The 11,399-nt window shown below is 39.1% G+C and overlaps 1 pseudogene; it reads left to right on the top strand.

The window, feature by feature from the left end:
- The first annotated feature begins 3,690 nt into the window (after positions 1 to 3,690).
- On the top strand, positions 3,691 to 5,319 carry LOC113260724 (histone-lysine N-methyltransferase SETD2-like; annotated as a pseudogene).
- Positions 5,320 to 11,399: the final 6,080 nt, after the last annotated feature.

Here is an 11,399-nt window from a genome sequence, read left to right on the forward strand (position 1 = left end):
AGTCAGAGAAAGACAACTACCATATGATTTCACTTATATGTGGAACTTAAGAAACAAAACAGAGGAGCAAAAGGGGAAAAAAAGAGAGAGGGGGGCATACCTAGAAACAGACTCTTAGCTAGAGAACAAACTGATGGCTACCAGAATGGAGGCAGGTGGGGGGATGGGTTAAATGGTGATGGGGATTAAAGAGTGCACTTGGGATGAGTACCAGGTGTAGTATGGAAGTGTTGAATCACTGTATCATATACCTGAACCTAACATTACACTGTATGTTAACTGTAATTTAAATAAAAACTTAAAAAAAAAAGAGTACATGTATCATGATGAGCCCTGAGTAATGTATAGAATTGTTGAATCAGTATACTGTACACAGGAAACTCATAACACTACATGTTAACTCTACCAGCATTACAATTTTAAAATAGACAAATGATAGATAGATAGATAGATAGATAGATACATACATACATACATACATATATAGACAGATAAACAAGCTGTCATGTAATCAGAAGCTTGAGGGCTTTCTCAAAAATGAGTAGATTTCTTCTGTTAGACCCAGGATCATCAAATCCAGTACCACTTCAAAAAGTATTAGCACAGTTGAGGGGCGCCTGGGTGGCACAGCGGTTGGGCGTCTGCCTTCGGCTCAGGGCGTGATCCCGGCATTATGGGATCGAGCCCCACATCAGGCTCCTCCGCTGTGAGCCTGCTTCTTCCTCTCCCACTCCCCCTGCTTGTGTTCCCTCTCTCGCTGGCTGTCTCTATCTCTGTTGAATAAATAAATAAAATCTTAAAAAAAAAAAAAAAGTATTAGCACAGTTGAGATTACAGATGGTCTTTGGCTGAAAAATATTTATCTATGATCTATGCAATTAACACCTGATGATTAAGCCCACCTCTGGATTTTTTTTTCTTCATTAAACTTTATTCAAAATACTTCTTCACTAAAAAAAATTTTTAAAAAGAAACTTTTTCAAAAACTTACCTAAAACTTGATTTGTTTTGTCACAATAGATATTATTCAAGGTTTGAAAATGGCAACATGTTCTCTAAATAAAAATCTTAAGAATTTGGGGGATTTTCTGGAAAGTTTTTTGTGCTCTTTGTTCACTTATAATAACTTTATGCTAAATAGGTTATCAAAGTTAATTACCTTGACATGGGTTCTGTTGTGAGTTGGAAAGAGGATAAAATAGATACGCTTTGGAGAACTTCAAATACTTACAGGTACAATTTAAAAGAAATGGGGTCGATATGAATTAAGAAAGTAGATATGTTTAGAAACTGAAAATACTCAGGTGTATTGACTTACAGAAAAATCTAGGTATGAGATCTATTTAATCACACAAGTCCCAGACCATTAATTACTGTTATATGTAATTATTACAAAGAAGAGATTCTCACTTTTCCTAATACTTTGGAAATTTGCCAATAACTCTGTTTCTCCTACAACGAGAAGACTTAGCATGTATTTGTTATCAAATCTCAAAGGAAACTAAAACTAAAAATGGTTCTAATCTAAAGAAAGACTACACATGCTATTTCGTGATATAAGTATAGTTTTCTTAAGTTTATAATCAAAGCCCATTAGAAGTCTTTCAGACACTGGTGAGAGATTTCCCTAGAAAACATGAGGAACAGGGCACTCATTCTGTTATCTCATTCTCCATCATCCACAGAAATTTCTAAGTGGGCAGGTCAGATGTGCCAGTTAATAAAGAAACTACAGAAGAGATTTTCAACATGAGATTTTCAGATGGTTATGTGAACCCTGCTGCTCTGAGGTCTGAGAGGTGGGTCATATGTTCTTGCTTAAGTTCACCAGCTCAGTAGTAGTTGAGCAGAATAGACCACCTGTCAGATGGGAAATATATCCCAGTGGGAGGTCTGCGTTGGCACCAAAATGTTATGAAACTCATCCTTTGTTTGCCCTCTTTCTACATTTTATCAGCGGTGGGAATGTTGTAAGATGGTAGAAATAAAACATATAAGCATTTTTCTTCTTGAGCAAGCATTTTTGAGTTTGGGAGCCCTAGTTTCTTCTCACAGAGGTGACTGTGAACTGTCAGGAACTAGCTTTCAAGCACAGCAGGAACTTTAATGAACAGTGGGAATAGTATCTCCATATGCAACTATGAATACTGAGAATAAAAGATAACAGCAAATGAAGAATATTATTGAAAACATGGTTTAAAGTGGAACCTTTGACTGTCTTCCTCTTTGGGGAGGTGGTAACAATTTGTCACAGCACACAGGCACAAGCAAGCATTGTTTTTATTGTGTGCTTATGAATTTGTGATAAGGTGCCAGGGTCTGAACATATGAAAAAGCAAAGATGATAATAGAAAGATTAATGTCCTGAGGAAAATGAAGTAGTAGGTGTTTAGATGCACATGAAAGCTTTTCAATAAATTTCTTGTATCTGAAGCATGTGATCTTCTATTTGATAAATAAAAAGCAAGACACTGAGTAATTTGATTAGACTTTGCAATAGATTTACCTTATTAACAATAACCTACCGGAATTCAAAGGCTACCCAGAAGTTGAGACAGGAACAAAAGGTGTCCAACTGGTGTTTATGAGATGGTAGAAGCTAAAATTTCACCAAAAAAGTAGATGTCTGAAAGAACAGTAGAGAGACTCTGCAATGTTTTCTATTTAAAACGCACTTCCTTTGGCCTTCTCAAATGAAACTTCTTATGCTCTCTTATCGTTCCCTACTCGAATTACCTCAAGAATCAAGGGCCTACTTAGTGACCTCTCTGCACCTCAATGGCTTTTTATCCTTCTTTGAAATGCCTATTTCTTGGAGGATAAAACATTTGATTCTCCTACCAGCCTTACCTGTGATTTCAGGAAGCAAACCCTGAAAACCGGAGGTGTGTGTAAGTGATTTATAAAAGGTGGGCTCCCAGGAAAAACTATAAAGGGTAAGGCAGAAGTAGAACAGTAAAGGGAAGAAGCCAAGCTAGGGCACAATTTTAGAAAAAGGCCCAACTGCAGCATAACCAGATTTCTCAACAGCAATGCTAAGTGCTAAAAGACATCAGAATGATTTCTGAGAGAAAATGCTTTTAAACCAAAAGTTCTTTAATAAATCAAGTATCTAGGTGCCTGGGTGGCTTAGTCAGTTAAGCCTGAGACTCTTGATTTGGGCTCAGGTCCTGATCTCAGGGTTGTGAGATCAAGCTCTGCATCGGGCTCTGTGCTCAGCGTGGAGTTTGTTTGTCCCTCCCTCTTTGCTCCTGCCCCTGCTCTCTCCCTCCCTTTTCCTCTCCCCCTTAAATAAATAAATAAATAAATAAATAAATAAATAAATAAATAAAATCTTTAAAAATCAATCAAGTATCAAGTTTAGTGACTACTTTCATTTCTACTAATTGGTAACCTAAAAAAAGTTTAAAACAAACAAAAAATCCTGGGGTGAGCACATCGGCTAACATTGGAACTGCTTCAGCTGAGGTTTCTGGTTGGAAAGGTGTCTGGTATGGAGGTCTTTGGTGGAAAAATATACATAACCATGAACTTATAATATCTACATTTTCTGAGAACCTGCATGTTGAAAACCAACATCAGAAATGGCCCCATATCTAGCTAGAAAATGTCTGTAGACAAAGTGAAGGAGGTACAGTCACAACAGTTACACAACAGCTGCCTGAATCTAAAGTTGACGGCGAAATCGCCATGGACCCCAGTGAGCTTTCCACATCTGAACCAGAGGCTGACGCTGAAATACGGCACGTAACTGGAAGAACGATTGCTGGGGAAACACCATCCCAAGATGAAGAGCAGGGTATCTGATGTGGAGAGTGAGAAGCCAGGAACAGCCAGATAAAACAATAGATATAAGTGATTTGGCCACCAAGCTCCTGGGTAGTTGGAAAGACCTAAAGGAGTCATACTGAATTTCAAAGAAAAGTCGAACTGAGAAGGAGAACACAATAACTGGAAAAGGAAGGGATGCTGTTGGCTTCAGAGATCAACAGCCACCCCAAAGACTCCTAACAGGTCAAGAGAGATAGACCCACACAAGCAAACTCAAAAAAGAGAAAAGGAGACAAAGGGGCTCCCTCTAACCACCTTCTTCTGCCTGTGAGTGGAACAAAAGGCCAGATGGCAGAGATGAGACGCCAACTTCTAAAAAGAAAGTATGAATTAAAGACCACAATACATTTTCTAGAGAGGAGCACTAGAAGTTGTTTGAGAAGAGGTGGCTCAATGGGAGGCTCAGAAACAACAGCAGCAGATGTAGACCCTGGGAATGACTTCTCCACCAACCTTTGACTCTCTTGACTACAATGCCCCTCACCATCCCTTTGCTGGCTACTCACCAGGTTATCCCATGCAGACCTGCATGGATCCTAGCAATGGACATTGCAGGAAAGGTGCTCCTCCCCTTACCCAGCATGGACCCTGTGTGTTCTCCTGCTCCTTACAATCATTCTCAACCCTTGGTGGAACATTGTATAGAACCTCTCACTTTCCCTCCACATGTGGCAGCCCCTGGGAAGCTTCCAGTTCATAGTACGTGACCCAACGTGACGGTGTGGTTCACCAAGACTCCAGCATCACTCTCTTGCCAGTGCCAGCCCCAGGCCCAGTCTAAGGACAGAATTACAGGGTTTGGGATTCAAACCAATAGTCGCAGTACTCTCCTGTTGTAGTCTTGAGCAACCATATATTATCAAGGACAGACTTGTCCGACTGTCTTTGGTGTGACATCACCAAAGTGATTATAGTAAAAATAATCTTCTGGATCTGCCACCCCCCCTCCCAATCCAAAAAGCCATTGTCTTATTTGCCAACTAGAAGACAGCCCAAGATCCAGAAGGGAAGATTTATTACTACCATGAGATCACAAGGCAGATTCAATGGAACCCTCCTACTTGGGAAGGCCCAAGAGATAATGACAGCCTTGAGCATGAAGCTGAGATGGACCTAGGAACCCCAAGATATGATGAAAACCCCATGGAGACCTCAAAAAACCCTAAGACAGCAGAAGCAGACACCTGTGGTGAGCTGGCTAAGAAAAGCAAAGAAGTATTCAGAGAAGAGGTGCTCCAGTTCATTGTCCAGGGCTTGAACCCTTACTGGAAACCTGACTGCAAAATGGAAAGAATTACAACTGAAGTCTTCAAACACCTTGCTCACAAGCTGACTCATGGTGTTGACTAAGAAACTGAAGTACTGTAAGAACCCGAGGACCTGGAGTGCAATGAGAACGTGAAACATGAAACCAAGGAGTATGTTAAGAAGTACATGCATAAGACTGGGGCTGTTTACAAACTCAAAGAAGACACCGAGTTAGAGTGACTGGTCGGGCCAGGATGGGAGGACAGGTGAACAGATGGGACAGACTTGGGAGAAGAAACTCTGTGGGCCCACTGCTCCACCCCCACCCCACCCCCCCCCACCCCCCGTTGGGGCTGTGTTACTGGTGACACATCACCCTGGGGAATTGAGACCTACAGATTTCAATCAAAAGTCATGGAAACGGGAGCTCCATGTACAACAACTGATCTGTGGTCGTGAGCTGTTGGGGTGTGGCTGGAGGCCATCAGAGGGAAGGGCTTAGGGAAGGATCCTGCTAAGATCCCCAGACCCATTCCGAAACCTGGGCCTCCTCCTTGGAGGTGCTGTCAGCACACAGACCCATGTGCATCCCTACCCATGACCCCTCACCCTGATGATCTGAATTTTATTTTAATGTATGTGTGAATATATTGAAAATAATTGTGTTTTTTTCACCTGGTTTTATTTTTCGTTTTGCTTTTAGCCTCTATGTGCTAGATCACAGGAAGGACTTTGTAATGATGGTTTAATATCTCCTACAAGGTTTAACTTGTTACCATGTAAATATTCCAAAGCAGGGTGCTTGTGGTTTCAGTCAGCCTGGTTCTATGTTGATAAGGTTGATCTACTGCTTAAAATCGCTTTACATTACTCAATTTTTACTGAAATTTTTATGTAAGAAATAAAATCAATTAAAGAAACAGTCCCATACATATGCCCCTGGAGTACCTTAAAGATACAACTGCAAAATTCCCCAGGAAAGACACATCCTCACATTAGGTACAAAGGGTTTTTACAAAAAACTCTTCAACAGGCAAACCTGGCTAAATCTACAATGCACAAATACCAATCACAACTTAGTGGTTTAAAAAAATAATTTTATTATGATTGTGATTGTGTGTGTGTATGTGTTAAGAATTTCAGCATGGCGTGGCAGAAATGGCTCCTCTTTAATATACAGTAACTAGAGAGGCTCAGAGAGACTGAGCAGCTGGGGGTAACCGGATGGCTAGGAGTTGGAATCATGTGGCTCCAACTTCTCACACAAGTCTTGTGACTGCCATAGAGAAATGAATGAGAAAACTGGCAAAACCAACAATGGCCATTAAAATTTCTGCTAAAAACTGCATGCTGTTACTTCTGCTCATGTTTCACTGATCAAACAAGTGAATGACAAAGCTTGATGTTAAGAGGGGACAGGGAGGTGGGATATATGCCTCCCATAGCAAGTCCCAGCAACAGATGGGGATGCATGATGCAATGTACCACAAGTGATTTCTGTCACAGTATGGGCTATTCCTTTCCCAACACTGAAATCCTATGACCCAATACACAGAAAAATGTTGAGAAGTTTTGTGAGTCATATAAGTTCAGCCAAGAAGTAAACACTATGGTGAAAATTCTGTCTCTAAGAGTTCACATCTTGACTGAGATTTTTGCTCTTAATAAGCAATTTTCCAGAACAGTGCAATCTCTGATTTTGAAAATGGCCACAGTTGGGGTTGAGGATACGACGGGGAAGGAATATGTGTGACACAAGTGTCCTAGTCTGCTCCAACTGCCCTAACAAAATACCACAGACTGTGGCTTAAACAATAGGTGTTTATTTTCTCCTAATTCTGGAGACTGGAAAGTCCAAGATCAAGATTCTGGCAGGGATCTCTTTCTGGTGAGAACTCTTCCTGGCTTGCAGATGACCTCTTTATCCCTACGTGGCTTTCCCTCTGACTAGGCACCTGTCCTATTAGGACCCCACCCTCATGACTTCCTTTAACCTGATTAACCTCCTAAACACCTTATGTCCAAATACAGTCAAAATGGGGCTTAGGGCTGCAACAGCAATAAGGCATTAAGTAAGAAATAAGAGTATTTATGAAGGACTCAGATCTGTGCTCTAGCTGGGAGATGAGAAGCTGTGTCTTGAAAGTATACCTGAGGATGTAAAGATTTTGTAAGTCGAAAATGCCTCCCAATATAACACCATCATTTTAAAAGGAACATGCAGAGTAGAAAGGTACCTAGGCCTAGCCTAGTCTTCTCAGCATACCGTGGCCACTCGCCAGTCGGTTCATTTCTTGCTTCCATTACTTTTTTATGAATGAAAAGGAAATAATATTCGACTGCATCAGTGCAATCATTTTTCACTCAGAACATGTGAACTCATGTCAAGCCGCCATATCAAAGAGCTGAGAAAGGAAACATTAATATGTAAAAATAAAGGTTAAAATAGAAAAATGCTATGAAAATATTAACAATAAAACTGCCTATGGGATTATGGTCTACATGAAAGTATTTCTTTGTAGCCTTACCCTTTTCCTTGACTCTTTCATATGTATTTTCTTCAGCTCCAAAATGTAAAGTGAACTTATCTATCCTCTCTCCTGAGTAATTAGCCTTTAAAATATATGCAGCGAGTTGGAAATATGTGTAGTTCATTTGAAGTGGTTAGTACTCCAGAATCCTATCCTTCATCCTACATTATATTATTTTTATTTGGGCAATACTTCACATTGTAAAATCTGAGCCAACATTCATATCCGTTTCTGAGATTTCTAATGAAAGAATAAAATAGAAAAAGTGCTTATGCAAAGACCTTCTCTCTAGGTCACTCCACCCTATATGACTGTATTGTCATCTACGTGAGGGCCTTTTCACTGCAAGAAATAAAATCCCCACTCTCGCTTTATAACTCTCCCCAGTGACCAGTTGCTCCTGTGGTGTCCTTCACACGTAAGCCTTAGCACTGACAATCTGGTCACTTCTTGGGAGTCCATAATGCCCCCAGGACAGAGAAAGAGGCCTGGCACTCTTCCAGTTCACATAATTGCATGCTTCTTACTTAACATTCTCCTATATTTTCAATTAAACCTAACACTTCAATCTATCAAATCCCTATGTGCCAGCATACGGTTGCTATGTTTCAGGTTTGTTCTTCACCTTCATGACAGGCAAAGTTTGCAAAGTCTGTGAATTGACAGCCTGGAAGATCCTATGTAAGTGCAAACTACAATCAGTTCCATCACAGATATGACTTTGACCATTTATGAAGGATCTACAGACCCTCGGTACCTCACCCATAATGTTGGTAATTTGCCCGGAACTGTATTTGGGCATTGTCCAAAATTTTGTTGTCAAGTGACCTTTGCTGTTTAATGGAAAAGATAAAAATTTTTATACCAAAGAAACAGAATCTGAATGGATTGGTGGCAACAGGCAGTGAAAGCATATCACATAACACTGGAAGAAGCCATAAAGCTCCATAAAGGCCACCTGCTTTCTAGGTGATTATAACCAAATAAAAGTCAGACTAACTCATTGGTGAATTTACTCTTCTATGTTTTCAATTCGAAGGAAATAACTGTGGATCGAACATAAAAGTCTCACCAACAGATTTCTGGTTTCATAGAATAGCAACATTTAATTACGTAACTACCTTTAGACAGATATCTTATGCTTCATTTTAAACATCTACACTTTAAAACCTGTAGCAACCCTTTGTTCAAATTAATTCTCCCAACAACCTTTTGTAGTATCCGTGGGTCGTCACTGACTACAGCTGCCGGCCATGATTTTGCTCTCTTCGTAGATTTTCAATAATACTTAGTCTGTAACCAAATAAGTAGGATGCAAATATATCATTTTCTTTTGTCCTCTGTCATGTCTGAAGATCTCCTTCCAGTGAACTCATAAAGTCCTTAAGCTTCTATCTATCCTTTCTGATGTTTAATGGTATTTAGGGCACAAGGCACACATTACGTGAATGCTTACAGATGAGAACTGTCCGGCCTTGGGAGTTAACTGATTTGAGTCTTCATAGCCAGGTAATGTACATACCAAATCTAATTGTAAGGTTTCTGACTCAGTGTACAGTCAGCTTTTCTCTTCATTGCACAATTACTCCCTAGAGAGAAGATTTGCCCTGAGCATCCTCAGCTGTCCTTTGGCCCACCTTTCTGCGTGGGATATATCATGAGGTAGAACATGCCATTTCAACCCGTAACAGCTTTATTGATCTGAAAATGAATCAGTTGTGGGTTTTTTTCTTTTTTTTTTTTTAAATTTGGGATAAGTGGTAAATCCTATTAGTATATAAATCCACAGCATCAGTAAGGGTTTTTCTGGCTGGCTAGGAAATCCACTTAAATCTAGACGTGGAACAAAAGCATGTTTGGGTTTTAGGCAGAATATAATCAGTAACACTGCAACCACCAGCTGCATCTGAGTGCTGACCATTTACAGCACTTTAGCCCCTGGGCCAATTTCTAGACTGTAAGCAACATCTCTTTACATACAACAGTGCCCAGAAAAAACACTAAGTGGTCAATACATGTTTAGTGATTTCAGTTGCATTGTTTTGTAGTATATACACTTTCTAATATGCTTATATAGTTATTCAAGGAGCTGTAATATAAAAATAATAGAGAGGATATGGGAACTTGAGTATCTCCACTTAGAAAGACCACAGGGATACTACAATTTCAAAGAAGAATATGATTTAGTGGCAGCTGGGACTATGAAGAGCCTGGGAGGGGGGGAGTTAGTTTACAAAGGACCTCTTTAGGGATGCATTCCTGGGGATGCATGAGTATGCAGCAGATTAGAAAAGTAGTAGCTTTTAGGTATCAAAGCCTAGACCAAGCATCTCACATGCATTACTTTGTGCCATCCTTGAAGCAATCCCAGGAAATAGGTACTGCTATCTCTTCTACAAAGCTAGAAAGCACATTTCAGTGGGAAAAAAAAAAAAATCATAAATAGGTCTTTCTTACCTCAAAACACTTGGCCTTATGGTTTATCCTGGTGATAATGAAATATAAGTCAATATGAAGATAAGAATATAGGAGAATGTTGTTGAATGGAGGAGCCTGCAGTATGTTTATAAGGGAGATAACTGAGATGGAACACCACCCAGGATTAAATACCTTTCGAACTTCAAATGGCTCAGCTCAAAGCTCCAGGTATGCTAAGACCGAAACTCTGGAACATCTGTCCAGGGATCCCTTTGAATGTTGGTGAATTTCTCTGTTTTTCCTTAACACACCCCTCCCCAGCTGGAAGTGAATTGGGAAAAACTAACTTGAAGAAGTCCAAGCTAGAAGCTAGGAAGCTTTGGGTTTCACGTCTTGTATTGTGAAAAGCTTAAAAAAATATTATTTAAAAAAAAAAAAAAAAGAAAAGCTTAAAAAGATCCAAACTCTAGATTCTTCACCATTGGTGACACAGAAAGGGATGTTAATCTCTGGTTGCACCCTCAGTCAGTGTTTTTAACCCTGGTTGTGCTTTAACCCTTGAGTCACCTCTAGACTTCAAAATAAATGCTGTTATCTGGACTTCAGTCCCAAAGATTCCAATGTTCACTGTCTAAAGTCTACTACGACTTATCTAGAATTCAATTTTACTTAGTTTGTTGTTGTTATTGTTTTAAATTCCCCTTGAAGATTAGCACTGGAAGCCAAGTTTGAGAACAACTGATAATCCTTTCCCTCATCATGAAGGGAGGTAGAAAGTTTGTATCTTACAAACAAAAAAAGAGCATGAAGATGGCCATCGAAGTATAAAATCTGAAATTTTGATAATTTTAAACAGATTTAAACTACATTAAAAACTAAAAAAAAAAGAAGAAACAATTCTATATTTCAAAGAATCACATGAGAATAAGCATTACAATTTAGAAAAGGAAATAGATCTATACGGTGTATTTGAGCTAAAAATTCTAATTTGGGACAAATGATCAGCAGTTTCCTTAACCTGTAAAGTCTAGAAGAATGAGACAAAGTTAAAAGTGAAGGCACATAAGCAAAGGAGAGAAATCTGTTCTTCTAAAATAATGTTTTTTTCTTTGTTTTCTTGTGTTTTTTGATTAGGAAAATTTTAATCTTTTTATTAAGTATTATGATAATAAAAATTGAAAAAAACTGTTAAAGGAGTATTTGTCACTAAAAAGACGGAGGAAGGGACTTAGCAACTGGTTTGATATAAGCAAATTAATTTTCAAAACATACACTTATTTTTACTGTATATCAAATCATTAGAAGTTTAAATTAATATACTGTTATTAAGATACAGAAGACACATTCTAGTCATTCAACCTCTACATGTTT

Source organism: Ursus arctos, unplaced genomic scaffold, assembly GCF_023065955.2.
Source record: "Ursus arctos isolate Adak ecotype North America unplaced genomic scaffold, UrsArc2.0 scaffold_15, whole genome shotgun sequence".
Lineage (NCBI taxonomy): Eukaryota > Metazoa > Chordata > Mammalia > Carnivora > Ursidae > Ursus > Ursus arctos.